Here is a 20,952-nt window from a genome sequence, read left to right on the forward strand (position 1 = left end):
TGGAGGACACACCCCAGAGGCCCTCCAGAAGTTACCCACCGATTTCAAACGACTTTCCCTGGACACTGTAAGCTCCCTGCGGGCAGGGATTGTGTCTACCAACTCTATTGTACTCTGCGCACAGTAAGCGCCCAATAAATTCTTTTGATTTCCCTAGTGGGAGAAGCTGGGAGGGTGCTCAGCACAGGTCCCCGTCCCCCCCCAAAGAAAGGACTGGGTTGATGTAAGGGATCATCGTCATCAATCGTATTTGATAATGATGTTAAAAGGGATGTTAAAGTGCAGAGAATGAGGATATTGGCAATAGGGGCAGGCTTGAAGTTCAGAGCCCGGAGCGGAGGGCATTATTTTCTGGGCATAAATCAAGGAGCAGCTTCTCCGGGCACTTTCTGGCTTCCTGATTCTGGGGTGAGAAAGAAAGTGAATGAGGGAGTGAAAGGAATGATGCCAAGTGTTCATCAGTGGCTTTCTCCTGTCGTCCTCATCTAGTCCTGGCTGCTTGGTGGTCTGACAGCCATGTTCTAGTCCCTGAATTTATCTCTCCTCTGAGGCCTGTCTGTGGCTGCGGACATAGGTTGGTGCCAGTACGAGCTCGGGTTAGGAAACCCACGCACAACTGAGTGTAAACATGCACCTTGGCTCAGATGCTGCTATGGTGCGGGGCTCCGGCCTCCCACTCCTCTTGGTCAATGTTACCAATGGCCCCACTGATCAGTCTGGTCAGCCTGAAACTTGGGCCCCCTCCCACAGGTCCACCCACAGGTCCATGATGATAGTATTTGTTAAGCGCTTACTATGTGCGAAGCACTGTTCTAAGCTCTGGGGGGGATAGAAGGTGATCAGGTTGTCCCACGTGGGGCTCACAGTCTTAATCCTCATTTTACAGATGAGGCAACTGAGGCACAGAGAAGTTAAGTGGCTTGCCCAAGGTCACACAGCTGACAAGTGGCTGAGCCAGAATTTGAACCCATGACCTTGGTCTCCCAAGCCCGAGTTCTTTCCACTGATCCACGCTGCTTCCCCATCCACAGGTCATCATCATCATCATCATCATCAATCATATTTATTGAGCGCTTACTGTGTGCAGAGCACTGTACTAAGCGCTTGGGAAGTACAATTTGGCAACATATAGAGACAGTCCCTACCCAATAGTGGGCTCACAGTCTAAAAGGGGGAGACAGAGAACAAAACCAAACATACTAACAAAATAAAATAAATAGAATAGATATGTACAAGTAAAATAAATAGATAAATAAATCCACAGCAGCTAGTGGAAAGAGCCTGGGCTGGGAATTGGAGGGCCTGGGTTCTAATCCCAGCTCTGCCACTTGTCTACTGTGTGACCCTGGGTGAGTCATTTCACTTCTTTGTGCTGTGAGCCTCATATGGGACGTGGACTGTCTAATCTGATTATGTTGTATCTACTCCAGTGCTTAGTACAGTGCCTGACACATAGTAAGTGATAAACGAATATCTTTTTTAAAAAAGTAAAACACCACTCCTCGCCGAGAAGGAGCTTATGATCTTATGATCTAATATCTAATTGAAGCCACATTGAAGGTTAGGCACGCCATCACCCAGAACAGAGCGATGGCTTAATAATTATGGAAATTACTAGGTGCCAAGCACTATGCGAAGGCTGGAGTAGATACAAAATGATCAGATCAGACTCAATCCCTGCCTTTCACGAGGATCCAATCTAAGGGGAAAGGCGCAGGTATCTTATCTCCATTTTATAGCTGAGGAAAATGAGGCCCAAGGAGGCTAAGTGACTTGCCCAAGATCACACAGGAGACCAGTGGCAGAGGGGCTGGAATCCTGGTCTCCTGACTCCCACTAGCACCCTCTTAATGAATCATACATGGGGCTTACCATAACACATTTTGTACGTAGCACTGGCATTATATTTGAGTTTCTTCAGCAAGTGGTCAGGTTGTTCTCAGCAGTTTAATTATCACTGACCAGAGGATTGAAGTCAGAGTGGAGCAGGATGTGAAGTAGATATTTTGCCCAAGCTGTCCTGAAATGGAAAGCTGGCACACTGACATCAGGTTCAAAGCGAGTTAGAGGCTACCTCTGCTGGAGAAAAAACGTGATTGAATGAGGCTATCTCTGCTGGAGAAAGACATGATTGAAAGCCGCGGTGTCACCGCTCTGATACCCGAGGCCGTGGCACTGGGCCACTGGCGGCGGCCGGTTGAAAGCGTTACTACGTAAGCAGTTTCGGTCGACCTTGGAGCTTGTAGAAAGTGCCAGGGCTGGGGTGGGAGCGATGATCCATGCTGCAGTAAGTCAGGAAAAGGGAGACCATAGCTGCAGTCCCACTGGGTGGCTGGCTCTGAGCTGGGCTGGGGCCTGGAGGAAACTCCTGCAGGGAAACGATTCCTGTATTACCGTCCATGGGAGAGGTGGACAGGCCAGCAGGGTAGGTCCAGAGGGATGGCAAACTTTTCTGCTGGGAAATGAGATGAAGAGGGAGAGCGGTTTGCTGAGCTTTCTTGACTCGGCTTTCACAGGATCACTGCCCAGGACCCCCAGCTCTGACTCTGGCACCAGTGTTATCAAGGACTATTACCTCTTTCTCATCCCTCCCCGAAGAGGCAGCCAGGAGTTGAACATCTACAACATTGCTCTTCCTTCCTGCTTCCTTCCGTTCCTCCATTTTCCCTTATTTTCTCACTTCCTCCCCTCCCTCCTTTCCATCATTCCTCTCTCCCTTCTCAGAACTTACTGTGTGCCAAGCACTTTGCCAAGTGCTGGGGTCAATGCAGGATAATGAGATTTGACAGACAACACAGGGCTTACAGTGTAAGAGGGAGGGGGATCAGGTAGCAGTCATTCATTCGTCTTTATTGAGCACTCACTGTGTATTAAGTGCTTGAGAGAATACAATGTAACAGAGTTGGTAGACACATTCCTGGTATCAATGCCCCAGTTTTCAGGTGAGAAAACCGGGGCTCAGAGAGGCGAAATGATTTGCTCAACTTCATCATCATCATCATCATCATCATCAATCGTATTTATTGAGCGCTTACTGTGTGCAGGGCACTGTACTAAGCGCTTGGGAAGTACAAGTTGGCAACATATAGAGACAGTCCCTACCCAACAGTGGGCTCACAGTCTAAAAGTCTAAACTTCACACAGCAGGACAGGGGCAGAGCTGGAAGTAGAGCCTGGGTGTCCGGGCATTCAGCTCCATGCTCCATCTACTAGGCCATGCTGCATCTGTTCCCTGCAGATTGAATTATGGCAAGAAAATTGAGGACATTGGGCACAATTCCTGTTGCTTTGGATCTGGGCATGTGACTGTGAGCCCACTGTTGGGTAGGGACTGTCTCTATATGTTGCAAACTTGTACTTCCCAAGCGCTTAGTACAGTGCTCTGCACACAGTAAGCGCTCAATAAATACGATTGATGATGGTGATGTCCATGCATTCTCCGTTAGGTGCAAACAGAGATTAACCATTTTGTGGGGGTGACAAATGGCGCAGAAATAATGCTGTTTGTCTATAAGTCAAAAATATTGGTGGAGTGCCTATACTGTGTTTACGAGACTATGCTAGAGTTAGACACAATCCCTGGCTTCAAGGAGTTTAAAATCTAGTGGGGGAGGGACCCTAAAATAAACTACAGATTGGCAGAAGCAATAGAGTATAAAAATATGGACATAAATGCTACAAGAGGATGGGAGTATCCCAGTGCTAACTCTCTAACGAATGTACGGTTGTTGGTTCAACGTTGTTGTTGGTCCAGTGGAAATAGCCTGGCTCCTGGAAGCAGGAGACCTGGATCCCAGCTCTGCCACATGTCTGCTGTGTGACCTTGGGCAAGTCACTTAACTTCTCTGAGCCTCAGTTACCTCATCTGTAAAATGAGGATTAAGACTGTGAGTCCCACGTGGGACAACTTGATCCTATTGTATCCCAGCGCTTAGAACAGTGCTTTGCACATAGTAAGCGCTTAACAAATGCCATTATTATTATTATTATTATTCTAAGGCTGGTTCTGCCTGCAGCTGGCCATGTGGGTGAAGACTGCACATTTCCTGAGCAACGCGCTGCCTCACTGCCTGCCTACTTGTTCGTTGGCCCAGCGGGAGCCCGGCGGGGAAGCGAGATTGCGAGAGGCGCCGTCCATCTCTTTGGAACTAGGATCAATTCTTCCCTCGGGCCTCCCTCTTCTGCCTTGCCTCTTTCAGAGTTTTGTGGGTGAGGGATCGAGGGTTTGTGTAAATATCCTGGCTTTGAGCTCCCAGATTTCTGGTGTGGGGACCTGAGGAAGACTTGGGTTGAATTCTTCCTCTCTCATCACTTCTCAAGGCAGAAGGTGGTTCCTGAAATGGAACGGCTATCCACTGGCGATCAGAAGACTTCAATGAAAATTGCGGTATTGGTTAAATGCCGAATATGAGTCAGGCGTTGCACTAAGCACTGGGGTAGATAAAAGATAGTCAGGTAACACACACACACACATGGCTCACAGTCTAAGGGAGAAGAGACATTGAATCCCTATTTTGCAGAAGATGAAACTGAGGCTCAGAGAAGTTAAGTGACTTATCCATGATCACACAGCAGGCAAATGGCATAAGCCAGGATTTGACCAGGTCCCCTGACTTCCGTACTCTTTCCACCATGATATGCTGTAAGCTCATTGTGGGCAGGGAATGTGTGTGCTTATCGTTGTATTGTACTCTTTGAAGTGCTTAGTACAGTGCTGTTCACACAGTTGGCGCTCAATAAATATGATTGAATGAATGAATGAATCTCAGAAAATAGAAGGGGAGTGGGGAATAAAAGCAGAAGGCCCTGCGGTGGGGCAGGGGTCGAGGCCGAGGCGCAGAAGAGGGGGCACCGGTAAGTGTCCACCAGCAGGGCCGCTGAAGGAGCCTCACTCTAATAATTAATAGTCATTATGGTATTTGTTAAGCACATACTATGTGCCAAGCACTGTTCCAAGCGCTGGGGTAGATACAAGGTAATCAGGTTGTCTCACGTGGGGCTCACAGTCTTAATCCCCACTATAATAATAATTATTATTATGGTGCATGTTAAGCACTTACTGTGTGCCAAGCACTGTTCTAAGCACTGGGGTAGATACAAGGTAACCAAGTTGTCCCATGGGGGCTCACAGTCTTAATCCCCACTATAATAATACTAATACTAATAATGATAATAATGATAATTATGGTGTTTGTTAACCGTGGTTCAGTGAAAAAAGCCTGGGCTTTGGAGTCAGAGGTCATGGTTTTGAATCCCGGCTCCGCCAATTGTCAGCTGTATGACTTTGGACAAGCCATTTCACTTCTCTTTGCCTCAGTTACCTCATCTGTCAAATGGGGATTAAGACTGTGAGCCCCAAGTGGGACAACCTGATCACCTTGTAACCTCCCCAGCGCTTAGAACAGTGCTTTGCCCACAGTAAGCGCTCAATAAATACAATTGAATGAATGAATATATAATATAATGGCATTTATTAAGCGCTTACTGTGTGCAGACTGTGAGCCCACTGTTGAGTAGGGACTGTCTCTATATGTTGCCAACTTGTACTTCCCAAGCGCTTAGTACAGTGCTCTGCACACAGTATGCGCTCAATAAATACGATTGATTGATTGATTGATTGATTGTACTAAGCGCTTGGGAAGTACACGCTGGCAACATATAGAGAAGCAGTGTGGCTCAGTGGAAAGAGCTGGGCTTTGGAGTCAGAGGTCATGAGTTCAAATCCCGGCTCCGCCAACAGTCAGCTGTGTGACTTTGGGCCAGCCACTTAACTTCTCTGTGCCTCAATTACCTCATCTGTAAAATGGGGATGAAGACTGTGAGCCCCCCGTGGAACAACCTGATCACCTTGTAACCTACCCAGCGCTTAGAACAGTGCAATGCACATAGTAAGCGCTTAATAAATGCCATCATCATCATCATCATCATATAGAGAGGGTCCCTACCCAACAGCGGGCTCACAGTCTAGAAGCGTGTATATATATGTATAAGCAGGTACTGGGTGCGAAAAGCTGTTCTAAGCGCTGGGGTGGAGACAAGGTGATCAGGTTGTCCCACGTGGGGCTCACAGTCTTCATCCCATTATAAATTATGAATTTATCCCATTCATCCCAAATTATGTTGCCAATTTGTACTTCCCAAGCGCTTAGTACAGTGCTCTGCACATAGTAAGCGCTCAATAAATACGATTGATGATGATCCCCATTTTCCAGGTGAGGTAACGGAGGCACAGAAGTGGTTTGGCTAAGGTCGCACAGCAGCCAGGTGGAGGAACGGGGATTCGAACTCAGGTCCTCCGAGTCCTGGGCTGTCCAGAGCCGGGCGCCCCCGTCGGGGTGGGCCGCCCTCCCAGACGCCTCCGCGCGGGCGGCCCGCGCCGCCCCGGACCGGACCGGACCGGCCCGGACCGGCCCGGACCGGCTCGGCCCGGCCCCCGGCCTTGCTCGGCGGCCCCCTGGCGGCGCCCGCACGCCCTCACACCCGGTTCGAGACCCTCGTGCCGAGGCGGCGGGCCCCGCCCCAAGAGCAGCGCCACGGGGCCGGCCTCACCCGGCCTCACGGGAGGCAATGGTCCGTCCTGCCCCGGCCTCAGGGGAGGCAGTGGTCCGTCCTGACCCGGCCTCGGGGGAGAGACACTGGTCCGGCCTGTCCCGGGCTGAGGGAAGGCGCTGGTCCGTCCTGCGGGGGCTGAGGAGATGCTCAGTTCGGCCCTGCCCCGCGGCCTGAGGGGAGGCACAGGGCCGTCTTGCCCCGGCCTGAGGGGAGACACTGGTCCGTCCTGTCCCAGGCTGAGGGAAGGCGCTGGTCCGTCCTGCCCCGGCCTGAGGGGAGGCAAAGGTCCGTCTTGCCCCGGCCTGAGGGAAGACACTGCGCCGTCCTGTCCCAGGCTGAGGGAAGGCGCTGGTCCGCCCTGCCCCGGCCTGAGGGGAGGCAAAGGTCCGTCTTGCCCCGGCCTGAGGGGAGACACTGGTCCGTCCTGCCCCGGCCTGAGGTGAGACACAGGTCCGTCCTGCCCCGGCCTGAGGGGAGACACAGGTCCGTCCTGCCCCGGCCTGAGGGGAGACATAGGTCCGTCCTGCCCCGGCCTGAGGGGAGACACTGCGCCGTCCTGTCCCAGGCTGAGGGAAGGCGCTGGTCCGTCCTGCCCCGGCCTGAGGGGAGGCACAGGTCCGTCCTGCCCCGGCCTGAGGTGAGACACAGGTCCGTCCTGCCCCGGCCTGAGGGGAGACACTGGTCCGTCCTGTCCCAGGCTGAGGGAAGGCGCTGGTCCGTCCTGCCCCGGCCTGAGGGAAGGCGCTGGTCCGTCCTGCCCCGGCCTGAGGGGAGGCACAGGTCCGTCCTGCCCCGGGCTGAGGGGAGGCACAGGTCCATCCTGCCCCGGGCTGAGGGGAAGCACAGGTCCGTCTTGCCCCGGCCTGAGGGGAGACACTGCGCCGTCCTGCCCCGGCCTGAGGGGAGGCACAGGTCCGTCCTGCCCCGGCCTGAGGGAAGGCGCTGGTCCGCCCTGCCCCGGGCCTGCGGGGAGACACTGCGCCGTCCTGCCCCGGCCTGAGGGGAGGCACAGGTCCGTCCTGCCCCGGCCTGAGGGGGCTGAGGAGATGCTCAGTTCGGCCCTGCCCCGCGGCCTGAGGGGAGGCACAGGACCGTCATGCTCCGGTCTGAGCAGAGGCACTGGTCCGTCCTGCCCCGGTCTGAGGGGAGGCATTGGTCCGTCCTGCCCCGGTCTGAGGGGAGGCATTGGTCCGCCCTGCTCCGGCCTGAGGGGAGGCACTGCGCCGTCCTGCCCCGGTCTGAGGGGAGGCACAGGTCCGTGCTGCCCCGGTCCGAGGGGAGGCATTGGTCCGCCCTGCCCCGGCCTGAGGGGAGACACTGGTCCGTCCTGCCCCGGCCTGAGGGAAGGCACAGGTCCGTCTTGCCCCGGCCTGAGGGGAGACATTGTTCCGTCCTGCCCCGGCCTGAGGGGAGGCACAGGTCCGTGCTGCCCCGGTCTGAGGGGAGGCATTGGTCCGCCCTGCCCCGGGCTGAGGGGAGGCACAGGTCCGTCCTGAACTGAGGGGGCTGAGGGGAGCCATAAGTCTGTCCAGCCCCGAGCTGAGGGAAGGCGCTGGTCCGCCCTGCCCCGGGCTGAGAGGAGGCACAGGTCCGTCCTGTCCTGAACTGAAGGGGCTGAGGAGATGCTCAGTTCGGCCCTGTCCCGGGCTGAGGGGAGGGGCAGGGCAGTCCTGCCCCGGCCTGAGGGGAGACACTGGTCCATCCTGCTCCGGCCTGAGGGGATTCACTAGTCAGTCCTGCCCCGGCCTGAGGGGAGACACTAGTCCGTCCTGCCCCGGGCTGAGGGGAGACACTGGTCTGTCCTACCCCGGGCTGAGGGGGCTGAGGAGATGCTCAGTTCGTCCCAGTCCCGGGCTGAGGAGAGGCACGGTACCGTCCTGCCCCAGTCTGAGCAGACACAATGGTCAGTCCTGCCCCGGCTTGAGGGGGGGCACAATTCTGCCCTGCCCCGGACTGAGGGGAGGCACTGGGCCGTCCTGCCCTGGCCTGAGGGGAGACACTGGTCAGTCCTGCCGGGGCCTGAGGGGAAGCGCTGGTCCACTCTACCCTAGGCTGAGATGGCTGAGGTGGGCCGAAGGGCGGCAAGTGATGGCCACCGGGACAAATGGGGCCTTCCTGAGCAGCCCCTGGGAGACCAGCTCCTCGCACACCAGCTCCCTCGACGGTTCCATGGTGGGACTTGAATCCCGCTCTCTGCCTCAAGGCAGGTGTGTCAATGGCGGGGCGGGGGCCGCTCTCTCAACCCTCAACTTTGGGGTTCAGGTTTTCCAAAAAGGAGGGAATGACGGGGGCCGGGGGGAGAATTAGTGGGCAACTCGCTTTGGATTGTATTCGAAAAAGAATTTCGTGTACTGGTCACCACCACAGCATCAGGGGCCGGGGACTTTTTTATGGGGTGCGTGGTCTCCCCCAAGGCTCAGCTGTGCTGCCCAGCTGCCCTGGATTCCTCACGGCTGTCTATTGTCGTAGTTACCGAGGATGGAGAGAGGCGGTGTGGGCCGGCTAGGAAATTGAATTGTATTGGGTGTGTATGTGAATGAGCGTGTGTATTTTTATCCCATCTTTTCGGTATTGTTCCATGAAGTGTCTTTTCTCTCCTGTCAAGTCTCGAAAGGCATTTGAGCGGCTAATTTGAGCTGTTCAAGGCATTCTTGCTGTAATGCAGCTATTCTTTTGAGGAATACTTAGCTATTTTTAGTTCTGTTGCTCTCTAAATTGGCTGGAGCTGAATGGAAGTTCCCCGCATCATTTTTAAAACACATTTGTGTGACTATTCATGGTTCTGTCACCATCCGCCCGATTTCGGGGGCAGAATTCGAAGCACAAAACAAGCCAACTTGGTACGTGTTCGTCCGGGCAACGTGCATCTCGACCCCTCCCCAGGCTTCTGCACTGCAGTTAAATAGAAAAGGGGGGAAAGATTCAATGGACGATAAGAGAAAAAAGCAGAGAAGATGCCAGTCTATTTTTATGGAAAACTTACCACAGGAGAATCGGGGAACCGACGTAACCCATCAAGGGGAAGATCCCGACGTAGGTGCTCTTCAGTGTTGCCGGTGTCTATCAGAGTGGTGCTGGTAGTTGTAGTAGCAGCAGTAGCAGCAGCATTTATTGGACACCCCCTGGGCGCAGTGCACTGTACTAAACGTTTGGGAAATACAAAGCAAAGATAATAATAATTATGGAATTTGTTACGTGCTTGCTATGTGCCAAGCAGCGTTCTAAGCCCTGGGGTAGATAGAAGGTAATCAGATTGTCCCATGTGGGGCTCACAGTCTTAATCCCCATTTTACAGATGAGGGAAGAAGCACAGTGAAGTGACTGTCACACAGCAGACAAGTGGCAGAGCCGGGATTAGAACCCACGACCTCTGACCCCCGAGCCCGTGCTCTTGTCACTAGGCTATGATGCTTCTTTCATTCCCGAACCACAAGGAGCTTCCGCTCTAACAGAGTTCAGAGGTTAAAAGGGAACTTCTATTAATTTTATTTTGTTAGTATGTTTGGTTTTGTTCTCTGTCTCCCCCTTTTAGACTGTGAGCCCACTGTTGGGTAGGGACTGTCTCTATATGTTGCCAATTTGTACTTCCCAAGCGCTTAGTACAGTGCTCTGCACATAGTAAGCGCTCAATAAATACGATTGATGATGATGATGATGATGATGATGATGATGATGAACTTGGACAGGGGCAGGAGAGAATTTGGCCGGACCCCGTGGCGGTCGGGAAGCGAAAGTCCTAACGCAGGCCATGAAGGGAGGTCGCAGAGGGGAGCAGTCCGTCCTCCGTTCGATGGTTCGATGTACTCACTGGCTCCCGCAGGGAATGGGCTGGGCCTGATCATTTCCAAGTCCCCCACAGGATTATTCTTCCCGTTGGTTGTATGAGCCTAAGCAATTCTTTCACACCCTCAGTATCACCCTGATTATTAACTCTTAAGAACTAAGAATAATAATATACAATAATTAAAAAGCGTGACACTGAGGAGGTGTCTACACTTAAAAATACCATCGTAATGCTTTCTAGTGCCAGTGCACTGTGCTAGGGAGATACAAGATAGATCAGACACGGTCCCTGTCCCACATGAGGTTTAGAGTCTACGAGGAAGGGAGGCGGGTATTTCATCCCCATTTTTCAGATAAGGAACCTGGGGCCTAGCGAAATTAAATAACTTTCCCAACATCACACAGCAGAACCGTGGCAGAATTTTTTTATGGCATTTAATATTTGTTACGGCATTGTTTATGGAATCAATCAATCAAAATCGTATTTATTGAGCGCTTACTGTGTGCAGAGCACTGTACTAAGGAATGTGTCTGTTATTATAGTGTACTCTCCCAAGCGTTTAGTACAGTGCTTTGCGCACAGTAAGTGTTCAATAAATCCGATTGAGTGAATTTAAATTTGTACCATGTGCCAGGCACTGTTCTAAGATACAAGATAATCAGGTTGTCCCACGTGGGGCTCACAGCCTTAATCCCCATTTTACAGATGTGGCAACGGAGGCACAGAGAAGTGAAGTGATTTGCCCAAGGTCACACAGCAGACAAGTGGCGGAGCCAGGATTAGAATCCAGGTCCTCCTGACTCCCGCCCTTGCTCTATCCACTAGGCCACAGTGCTCCCCTGGGAGTAGAACAACTGGGACTAGAACCTAGTTCTCCTGACTCTCAGTGTTGTCATCCTTTTTACTAGGCCATGGCTGGCTGCTTCCTTTAGTTATATCTTGTGTGGGCTCTCTCTGCATTTATTTCTCCTCCAACTCCTCCTCTAAATTTGCTTACAGCTCTTTTCCCTGGCTCTTCCATCTTTGATTATTTCTTCATTGTAAGAAGAGGTCAGGAATCCTAGATAAATTCATATTTTCCTGGTCATGTGTGTGTGGGGGTGTGTGTGTCGGGGGGCGGGAGGGTTGAGGGAAGAGTTCCACAACTGAGATTCTTCCAAAGGCCTCCAATACCTCTAATGAAAATGATCTAACTGCCCCCAGGGAAGTAAATCACTGGAGGGGCTTCTTTATGGTGTAGGGGTGGGCTGCGGGATGGGTCGGGGGTCGCTGGACGTGAGAATAAAGAGTTCTGTCTGGATGTGCTGAGGAGATTGAAACTAGATCTTAGTCCGAAGTCCTTGAGAACAAGCTTATTTCTTCATCAGGAAAGGAACCACTCAACGACCTGTTCTTCTCCCTTCTTCTGTCAGTTCTAGAAGGAAGGATAAAAGAAATAGTTAAATCTGGGCTGCTTCCTTCTAGCTTGGGACTCTATCGGAGGAGAAGAATCCTTTGAAATTTCAAATAAAATTAAATTTGAGGGCCTATATCACTTGCAAGTGTCACCATGGAGACAGCATGCTTGGTCACCATGGAGACCCGCGCCCACCCTCTCTATCTGAAATTATTACCATATATAAATCAGATATGGCTTTGGTTATGGGAGGAAAGAATATATACATGCATGTATGGATCTATTCTTTGACCGTAATGAGATACCAGAGCGGGGTGATGAAACAGATTGGGCGGTGGGATTGAAAGAAGGCTTGACACCCTCAGACATTTCTCAGATTAAGCCCCCGACTCCACCTTCTCACTTCCTGCGCTTGGGAAGATCTGGTTGGTAGATCAGAGCCGGATGATGTGGAGGATGGACCGGGATGAAAGGGAGGTTTCTCTCCATTTCTGCACTGTCGAGGCCCCAACCGAGTGAGTTTGAACAGCTCCAGCTGCTCAGAACTGTGCTGGTGTGGTGGACATTGGCAGGGAATGTGGCCTTGTGGAAAGGGCGCAAGCCTGGGAATCAGGAGAAGGGGTTCTAATCCTAGCCCTAACACTGACTTGCTGGGTGACCTTGGGCAAATCACTTAACCTCCCTTGGCCTCAGTTTCCTCAACTGTAAAATAGGAATACAATACCATTCTCCCCCTCCCTCCTAGATTGTGAGCCCTGTGTCTGGTCCGATTATCTTGGGTCTTTACCCTGGTGCTTGGGACGTAGTAAGAACCGTACAGTCCACGTTTCTCCACTCCTCCAGTGGTTGCCCAACCACGCTGCGAAGCAGTGTGGCTCAGTGGGAAGAGCACAGGCTTTGGACTCAGAGGTCACGGGTTCAAATCCCGGCTCTGCCAATTGTCAGCTGTGTGAAATGATTCACTTCACTTCTCTGGGCCTCAGTTACCTCATCTGTAAAATGGGGAGTAAGACTGTGAGCCCCCCATGGGACAACCTGATCACCTTGTAACCTCCCCAGTGCTTAGAACAGTGCTTTGCACATAGCGCTTAATAAATGCCGTCATTATTATTATTATTATTATCATTATTATTATCTCAGCATCAAACAGAACCTCCTTACCATTGGCTTTAAAGCACTCAATCCATCTCCTTGCCCCCTCCTATCTTACCTTGCTGATTTCCTGCTACAATCCAGCCTGCACACTTTGCCCCTCTAGTGCCAACCTATATTAATTAATTAATTAATTCATTCAATCGTATTTATTGAGCGCTTACTGTGTGCAGAGCACTGGACTAAGCGCTTGGGAAGTACAAGTCGGTAACATATAGAGACGGTCCCTACCCAATAGCGGGCTCACAGTCTAGAAGGGGAAGACAGACAACAAAACAATACATATTAACAAAATAAATAGAGTAGTAAATATGTACAAGTAACATTAAAATAGAGTAATAAATCTGTACAAACATATATACAGGTGCTGTGGGGAGGGGAAGGAGGTAGGGCAGGGGAGAGGGGGAGGGGGAGAAGGGGGAGAGGAAGGAGGGGGCTTAGTCTGGGTATACTCTGTACCTTGATCTTGCCTATCTCGCCACCGACCCCTCGCCCACATCCATGTATATATGTTTGTACATATTTATTACTCTATTTATTTATTGATTTTACTTGTACATATCTATTCTATTTATTTTATTTTGTTAATACGTTTGGTTTTGTTCTCTGTCTCCCCCTTCTAGACTGTGAGCCCATTCTTGGGTAGGGACTGTCTCTATATGTTGCCAACTTGTACTTCCCAAGCGCTTAGTACAGTGCTCTGCACACAGTAAGCGCTCAATAAATACGATTGATTGATTGATTGATCCTGCCCCTGGTCCTGAACTCCCTCCCCCTACAGACAACAGCTTACCCCACCCGCGGCGGCCTGGGACTTACCTGGTGGGGAGAGAACTGTGGTGTCAGGTCTGCTCCACCGGCGGGGACCTGGAGTGCTCAGCCCAAACCTGGGCCTTTTGGCGTTGGGCTCATTTCCCTGAGCAGAACCAGCCCCCTGTTTCCAAGAAAAAGGACTTGGAAAGCTGGTACTTTGGGTGGAATCAGCTCTTGCAAGACGGCATTTTGGGGCTTCAGAGTATGATAATAATAATAATGATGGCATTTATTAAGCACTTACTATGTGCAAAGCACTGTTCTCAGCGCTGGGACGGTTACAAGGCGATCAGGTTGTCCAACGGGGGTCTCACAGTTTTAATCCCCATTTTCCAGATGAGGGAACTGAGGCCCAGAGAAGTTAAGTGACTTGCCCAAAGTCACACAGCTGACAAGTGGAGGAGTGGGGATTTGAACCCATGACCTCTGACTCCAAAGCCCGCACTCTTTCCACCGAGCCACGCTGCTTCAGAAACACTTGATGATCAGAAACACATTGGCTTGGGCTTCCAGAAAGTTTCAAGGGTTATTCCTAGGACAAGAAATTCCCAGTGAAGCTCCTCAGGAAAATAATAATCGTGATAATGAGAATAATAATAATAACAGTGGCATTAGTTAAGTGCTTGCTTTGTGCCAAGCACTGTACTAAGTGCTGTAAGTGCTTGGAAGATAGAAGTTAATTAGCATGGCTCAGTGGAAAGAGCACGGGCTTTGGAGTCAGAGGTCATATGTTCAAATCGCGGCTCCGCCAACTGTCAGCTGTGTGACTTTGGGCAAGTCACTTAACTTCTCTGGGCCTCAGTTACCTCATCTGTAAAATGAGGATTAAAACTGTGAGCCCCTCGTGGGACAACCTGATCACCTTGTAGCCTCCCCAGCGCTTAGAACAGAGCTTTGCACATAGTAAGCGCTTAACAAATGGCATCATTATTATTATTATTATCCCATATTAAGCTGACATTCTAAGTATGAGGGGGAACAGGTAGTGAATCCCCATTTTGCATGAGGGAACTGCAGCACAGAGAAGTTAAGAGACCTACCCAAAGTCACACAGCAGGCTCGTGGCAGAGCTGGGATTAGAACCCAGGTCTTCGGGCTCCCAAGCCCGTGCTCTTTTACTGGACCATGTGGCTTCCCGATTTGGGGAGGAAGAGGGAAGGTGGAATGGCTCTGAAAGTAGCATTATTTCACTACTGCTACTGCTGCCATTGCTGCTTCTACAGTGCTCTGCACACAGTGGGCAACGTTATTGATTGACTGATGGATCGACTGTTTAGAGAGCCCTTTTGCCTCCCCTCCAAGATGCCTGGAAGGAGCTTCGTGAAGGAAACTGAGTTGTGGCCATAATTGCTGTCTTGACGTCCAGCAGGAGAGGGGAGGTGGTGTGGGGACAGGTGGTGGAATGGACAGGAACGCGCTAGTTGACACTCATTTCCTGTTGACTCTGCTTGTCCTAATTACAACGAAACCTCACAGAAGCCAGTATCAGTTTATTCAAAACAGTGATAATGTGAAGAAACCACTTTTCCCCCCCCGATGACTCGCCACCGTATTGTTCTTGAAGAAAACGATCATCGGACGTTCCGTCCTTCCCCACCCCTCGCATTCCCAACAAAGGACACTGACCGCGTTTGCCGTCTCGGAGCCGAGCCCCAGCTCATTAGCGGAGGGCAGGCTTGCCACTCCAGGCTGGCTTTGACAAGGTTCCCTGAATAGCTCCCCCCTCTTCTTGGGATGCCGCACTCATCTCCAGCGGGCTGCGGCAGGCCAAAAATAGCGGAGCAGGATCCCCGGGGCAGGGCCGGCTATTTTTACTTAGCCCAGTGGGTTTCTAGAGAAACTACTCCAGAAAATGGGAAAATCCTCGTTCCAAGCCCCTCTAGCTTCCTCTCCTGTGGTCCGCTGACCTGGTTTCTGGGCACAGCAAATGTGGCTTTTGTTTCTTAACGGCAATCGGGGTAATGCAGGTCCAAAGCGAATCCCCCAGGGTGAGAGGTGCTGGAGCCCCATTGGAGAAGCATCAGCGGAGCCCGGATGCAGTGAGAAAAATCCCAGGATTCCCCCTGGTCAGCCCTTTCCCAGCTGAGCAGAGCTGATCCTGCGGATTTTTGGCACACGCTCGATACGGGGAAGACAGGAAGATGTTCCCCACATCTCTGAGTCTTCGATGTGGCTGTTACAATGGAAATTGCGACTTCATCTCCCCCTCTCCACCATTAGGGTCCTTTGTTCACCCACAGAGGCCGTCTGGGGTGGACTTTTTCCAAGGGGTTAGCGCTGAGGAAGTAAGGAAGTTTGCGTTATTCATTTATTTATTTTTTTTATTTTTTCTCTCTAGCACTGAAGTGCCTCGCCATCTTTGGGAAAATTAAGAAAAGAAGATACGGAGCTGAAACATTTTTCCAAAGAAGAAAATTCTCGGTAAGACATGGGTCATTGTGATGAAGTCGGGATTTGACTGACTCAGTAGTATTTACTGAGCACCTACTATGTGAAAAGTACTGTACTAAATGGATGCTATTTAGAGCAGAGATGTTAGAGACGAGCACAGATTCCCTGTGAAATTGGATCTGAAAGACATGTTCTGCCCAACATGCCTCTCTCTCTTTCCCGCACTCTCTCCCCCTCCTCTTCCCCTATATCTTTTGTTCTCTCTCCCTACCAGCTCCCTTTCTCTCTCCTTTTCTATCTGTCCCCCTCCCTCCCAGTTTCCCTCCATTCCTCTTTCCCTCCCTCCCTTCCGTCCCCCCCGCAACCCCCGCCTCCCCAAGATATTTATTTTCACAATAAGAGTCGACTCAGTAGGACAGAACCCGCGCTCTCTGCCTCAAACCGAGAAGACGTGGCATTCCGCTCGACCACCCATGGGAGATGTTAATCTCTCTGAACTTGCGGAAAGGGGAGATGGACTTGACAGTTTGAGGCCTTCCTTTTCTCAGTCATAATACCAAAAATCCCCCCAAACAAAGTTCAAGAAGCGATGAACATGTTTAGACAGAAAACCTGGGTTTTTCCTTTTTCCTCCGGCATTCTTCCCCAGGCTTAGCGTGCCGTCGGAAGGGGTGGGAGGAGAATGGGCTTTAAGGAAATCCTATCTTGGGCCCCGTAATGCCCAAGCCAGACTGGACGTGGGAGACGACTTTGCTGCTGAACTGGTAACCAGATTGTTCCTTCAGTCGCCCATTGGCCGCTTTGTTAAGGTGATGGCAGGGATCATCATCATCATCAATCGTATTTATTGAGCGCTTACTGTGTGCAGAGCACTGTACTAAGCGCTTGGGAAGTACAAGTTGGCAACATATAGAGACAGTCCCTACCCAGCAGTGGGCTGGTTAGGAGCTGGGCAGCAGTTGGGCTAAGCTGCCTTTCAACAGGCCTTTGCACCACTGTGGCCTGGTGTGGTGGGGTCAATAGGCTTGTGCCAACAAGGTTGGAATAGGCCCAGTGACATATCCTCCCCATTGCCCCCTCCTGCTATTTCTTTCCTTTGTCACCCGGAGGGGTTCCGCTCCAGATGAGCGACTCTGTCATCGCCGCCACTGCCACCATTGACCCCACCCATCACCCCCACCATTACCGTGCCTGCCACTGTCGTTGCCGCCACGCACACTGCCCCCGGGCCCTCGCCCATCACGGCCAGCATCACTGCCACCACCGTCCCCTGTGCCGCTGCCCGTCACTACCGCCATCACTATCACCGCCCCCACCAACGTGGCAGGCCGGACGCTCATGAGCCAGGGCGAGGAGTTGAAATTAGAAAACTCCCCCTTCCTCAGCCGGGTTGCATGTCTGGGCCCTCCCCAGCTGGCTGGCTGGGAGGGAGAGGAGGAGGAGCATTGCTTCCACAGAGAAGCCAAGCTCCCCAACGAGACACGAGTCAGCAGGCTGGCACAAAACCTCGGGGCTGGCGGAAAACCGCGGTCTTCATTAGGGAGCACCACTGGGCCCAGGGTTTCTGGAGAGGAACCCCGGGTGAGACCGGTGGAGGGGCAAGGCTAACTCGCACCCTCTCCTCCTGCCACTTACATGGAACCCTACACCGCTCTCTAAACACAGATAATTGCCATGGCAACCACGGTGTTTCTCCCCTCGCCCACAACACTTGCACCTTTCTTAAAGAAACACAGAGCAGTGGAGAATTCAGACAGTAAATCAAGTGCGGGTCTCTAGCTGTGGCCCCAAGGCTGCCTGAACTCAGAGCAGAGCTGGACACCGTCACCCCTCTCAAGAGTGGTCAAAGGACAGAGGGTTTTTACACCTGATCAAAACACAGAGTCTTGTTTGGAATGGGGCGTGAGGGATGACTGGAGGAATTTCAGATGTCAGGCCCAGGAGATTCCTGAGGAGAGGAGCCTTTCACCCATTTTAAGCTCACAAAGCAGGGAACACAGCAGCAAGTGCCACATGGACAGACCCAGAGTGACATTTTTACTCTGAGCATTACAGGGCATTAATTAGACTGTGGACATATGCACACTGTCTTTCAGAGTGGAGGAAGCTCATAGATTTCGGCAGTTTCTGGGGACCAGTGGGGGTGTTTCCAGATGAGTTGTTTTTCTACTGACTGTTTTCTTCTTTGCAATTCATTCGTTCACTCATTCAGCAATATTTATTGAGCACCTGCTTTGTTCAGAACACTGTACTGGGCATGTACTCTGCACCCAGCACTGTCCTAGAGGCTTGGGAGATGCAGAAGCAGAAGCCTAATGCAAGTTCCCTGCCTTCAAGATGCTTGTAATCTCATAAGGTCAAGATTTATTACAAATAGTCCGAGGTGGAGGGAGAACAATGATACTCCTGGTAGTAGTGAGAGTCTGGAAAGGTGAATTCATAAATAAATAGGTGGGGTCTGTGTATGGAAATATACCCGAGGGCTAGCAGGGATTGCTGGGCTGATGTGATTGTCTGGAAATATACCCGAGGGCTAGCAGGGATTGTTGGGCTGATGTGATTTGGAGGTGCTGAGAATTAATCAGGAAAGATTCCATGGAGGAGGTGGGATTTCGGGAAGGATTTGAAGATGGGGAGACCTGTGGTCAGGCAGCTCTGGGGAAGTGGGGAGTTCCAGGTGAAAGGGGGTGGGGACTTTGAGTGAGGGTTCAGGGACGAGAGATTTGAGAGCAGAGTGGCATTGGAAGGTGAGATTCAGGGGAGTGAATAGAGCGACCTAGGACACGGCAGATGAAGGAGGCTGGAATGGAAGAGGAGCTCCATATCCGATATGGCTATCCCGTGTCTGCCCTGGCGCTTAGCACAGTGCTTGGTGCCAGGCAGGTGTTTGTAAATGCCCTGGTCATTTGGTCTCGCCATTGTCAGTCCTTGTACCCCAGAGCCACACTTGCTCTTACGGCAGTGGCAGCAGTGAGGTGAGCTCTTCTTGCAGTTCCCATGGCCTCTGGACGGTTCCCGCTCCTTTCTGCTTCCCAGCAAGCCACCACCCCCGCCGCCGTCCCCCTCTCCTCCCTCACTTCTTCTTTGCCCCACTTAGTTTTTGCAGACTGACTTGACATGGCAGCCGATTTGAAACCCAGATGCTGGTCTGGGAGTTCCGAGGTGGGAACTCTTCTGGCTCGGGGCGGGCAAAGAGCCCAGCCATCTCCTGGTAGAGAGCAGTGTGTTTTTCCCTTTCCTCTGACCAGAGATTGGTGTCCCCTGGGCAAGACAAGCACCCTAACCTGTAGATCACTGGCTCTCCCTGCTCCCTGGGCTCTGGGGAAAGGATGGCATGACCCTGGCTTGCTGCTCCCCTTTGTATTGCATCGAGACTGACTCGTGAGAGCCTGGACTCCATCAGTAGCATTTTCTGAGCACTTCCTGTGGGCAGAGTGCTGTGCTAAGCACTTGGGAGAGCATAGCATAGACAGAGGACATAGTCCCTGCCCTCAAGGAGCTTCCAGGACAGAACGGAGTCCCGGCCCCTAGGATGCAGTAGGTTTGGGAAGCTGAGAGTTGGGAACATTGAGTTCCCGGTCACCGAACGGGACAGGGAGAGACTTGCCCTCCTGGTCCGACACCTTCAAATTTCAGCTTTCCGGTGTTACTTGGCGCTGGGATCTGCTCTTTCCCCAGGCTTCCCCGACTTCAGTCTAAATTTCCCAAGACCCGCCTCCAACTCAGAAATAAAACACCCCTCGTGCTTCACACAACAGGGCCTGTGGTGGGCTGGTTCAGTTCAAAGTGCTTTGCAAACATTAACTCCAGACCCATTCTGCCTCTCCTTGACCCGGGACCTTACACCCTTGTTTAAACATTACGGTTATCCTAGAGACTTGAGTGCAAAGCGGTAGCAGAGGAAATGGGAGGAAGCTGGGAGGCTGTAAATGGATTTCTCTAGGGCGTGTTCTCACCAATGTTTTCTCTCCAGTTACAAGTCCTAAACTCTCGTTGTTTTGCAGAGAAAATCATCAGTGAAAATACATGGGTGAGAAGGGACTCAGGGTCTTTTCATGGATGGGGAGCGTTTGTGATGATGACGGACAGTCTGGAGCATTTCCAAGTCAGAGTATCTGAGAAAGGTTTTATTACCAAGAGGAGTTCGGTGCAACATTTCTGAAGACTCTGTCTTAATCACAAAGGCTAGCGAGTCTGATCGACGTCCCTGGCTGTGTCTGTGAAGCAAAGGCCCTCATTTATCGGGTTGCCAGGTTGAACGTTGCTTTTCTGTCTGGAGAGTGCTTTCTGCCGTCGCTTCCCTGTTCTCCTTTGGAATTTGTTTCCCAGGTCCATTCCCATCCCACTCGGGAGAAAGGAATTTGAATTGTTTCCCCTCCCTTTCAGTTATCGAGACTCTTTACAAACAATGCCTCAATGCTTGGTACAGTACCTGGCACATAGTAAGCGCTTAATAAATACATTAATAATGTACAAATGCATCAGCCGAAGTGGTCAAGCTCCTTCTGGACTCCTCAGGAGGACAGTGACAAGAACTAGATGGATTCCCTGAGGGAGGATGGCCGAACCGCAGGGGATCAATGGGGGTTGTTCTAACTGGGCACAGAGCTGTTGTGCAACCTGGGCAACTGGGGACATCCGAGGTGGCATGGGCAGCGGGAGGATATGGCAGATGTGCCCCGGCCCTGCGGTGGCTGGAACAGTCAGGGGCCCTGAATGGAAAACACCTCTGCCCCTGCTGTGGGCTGCACCCCTGCCCATCTGCTTGCTCATCGCCTGATCTGCCCCAGTGGGAAGATGATGAGCAGGGGTGCGAATGAGACTGGGCTGCCCTAGCTACCCACAGCAAGAATCAGTTTCTCCA

The sequence above is a fragment of the Tachyglossus aculeatus genome, chromosome 20 (genome assembly GCF_015852505.1).
Source record: "Tachyglossus aculeatus isolate mTacAcu1 chromosome 20, mTacAcu1.pri, whole genome shotgun sequence".
NCBI classification, from domain to species: Eukaryota; Metazoa; Chordata; class Mammalia; order Monotremata; family Tachyglossidae; genus Tachyglossus; species Tachyglossus aculeatus.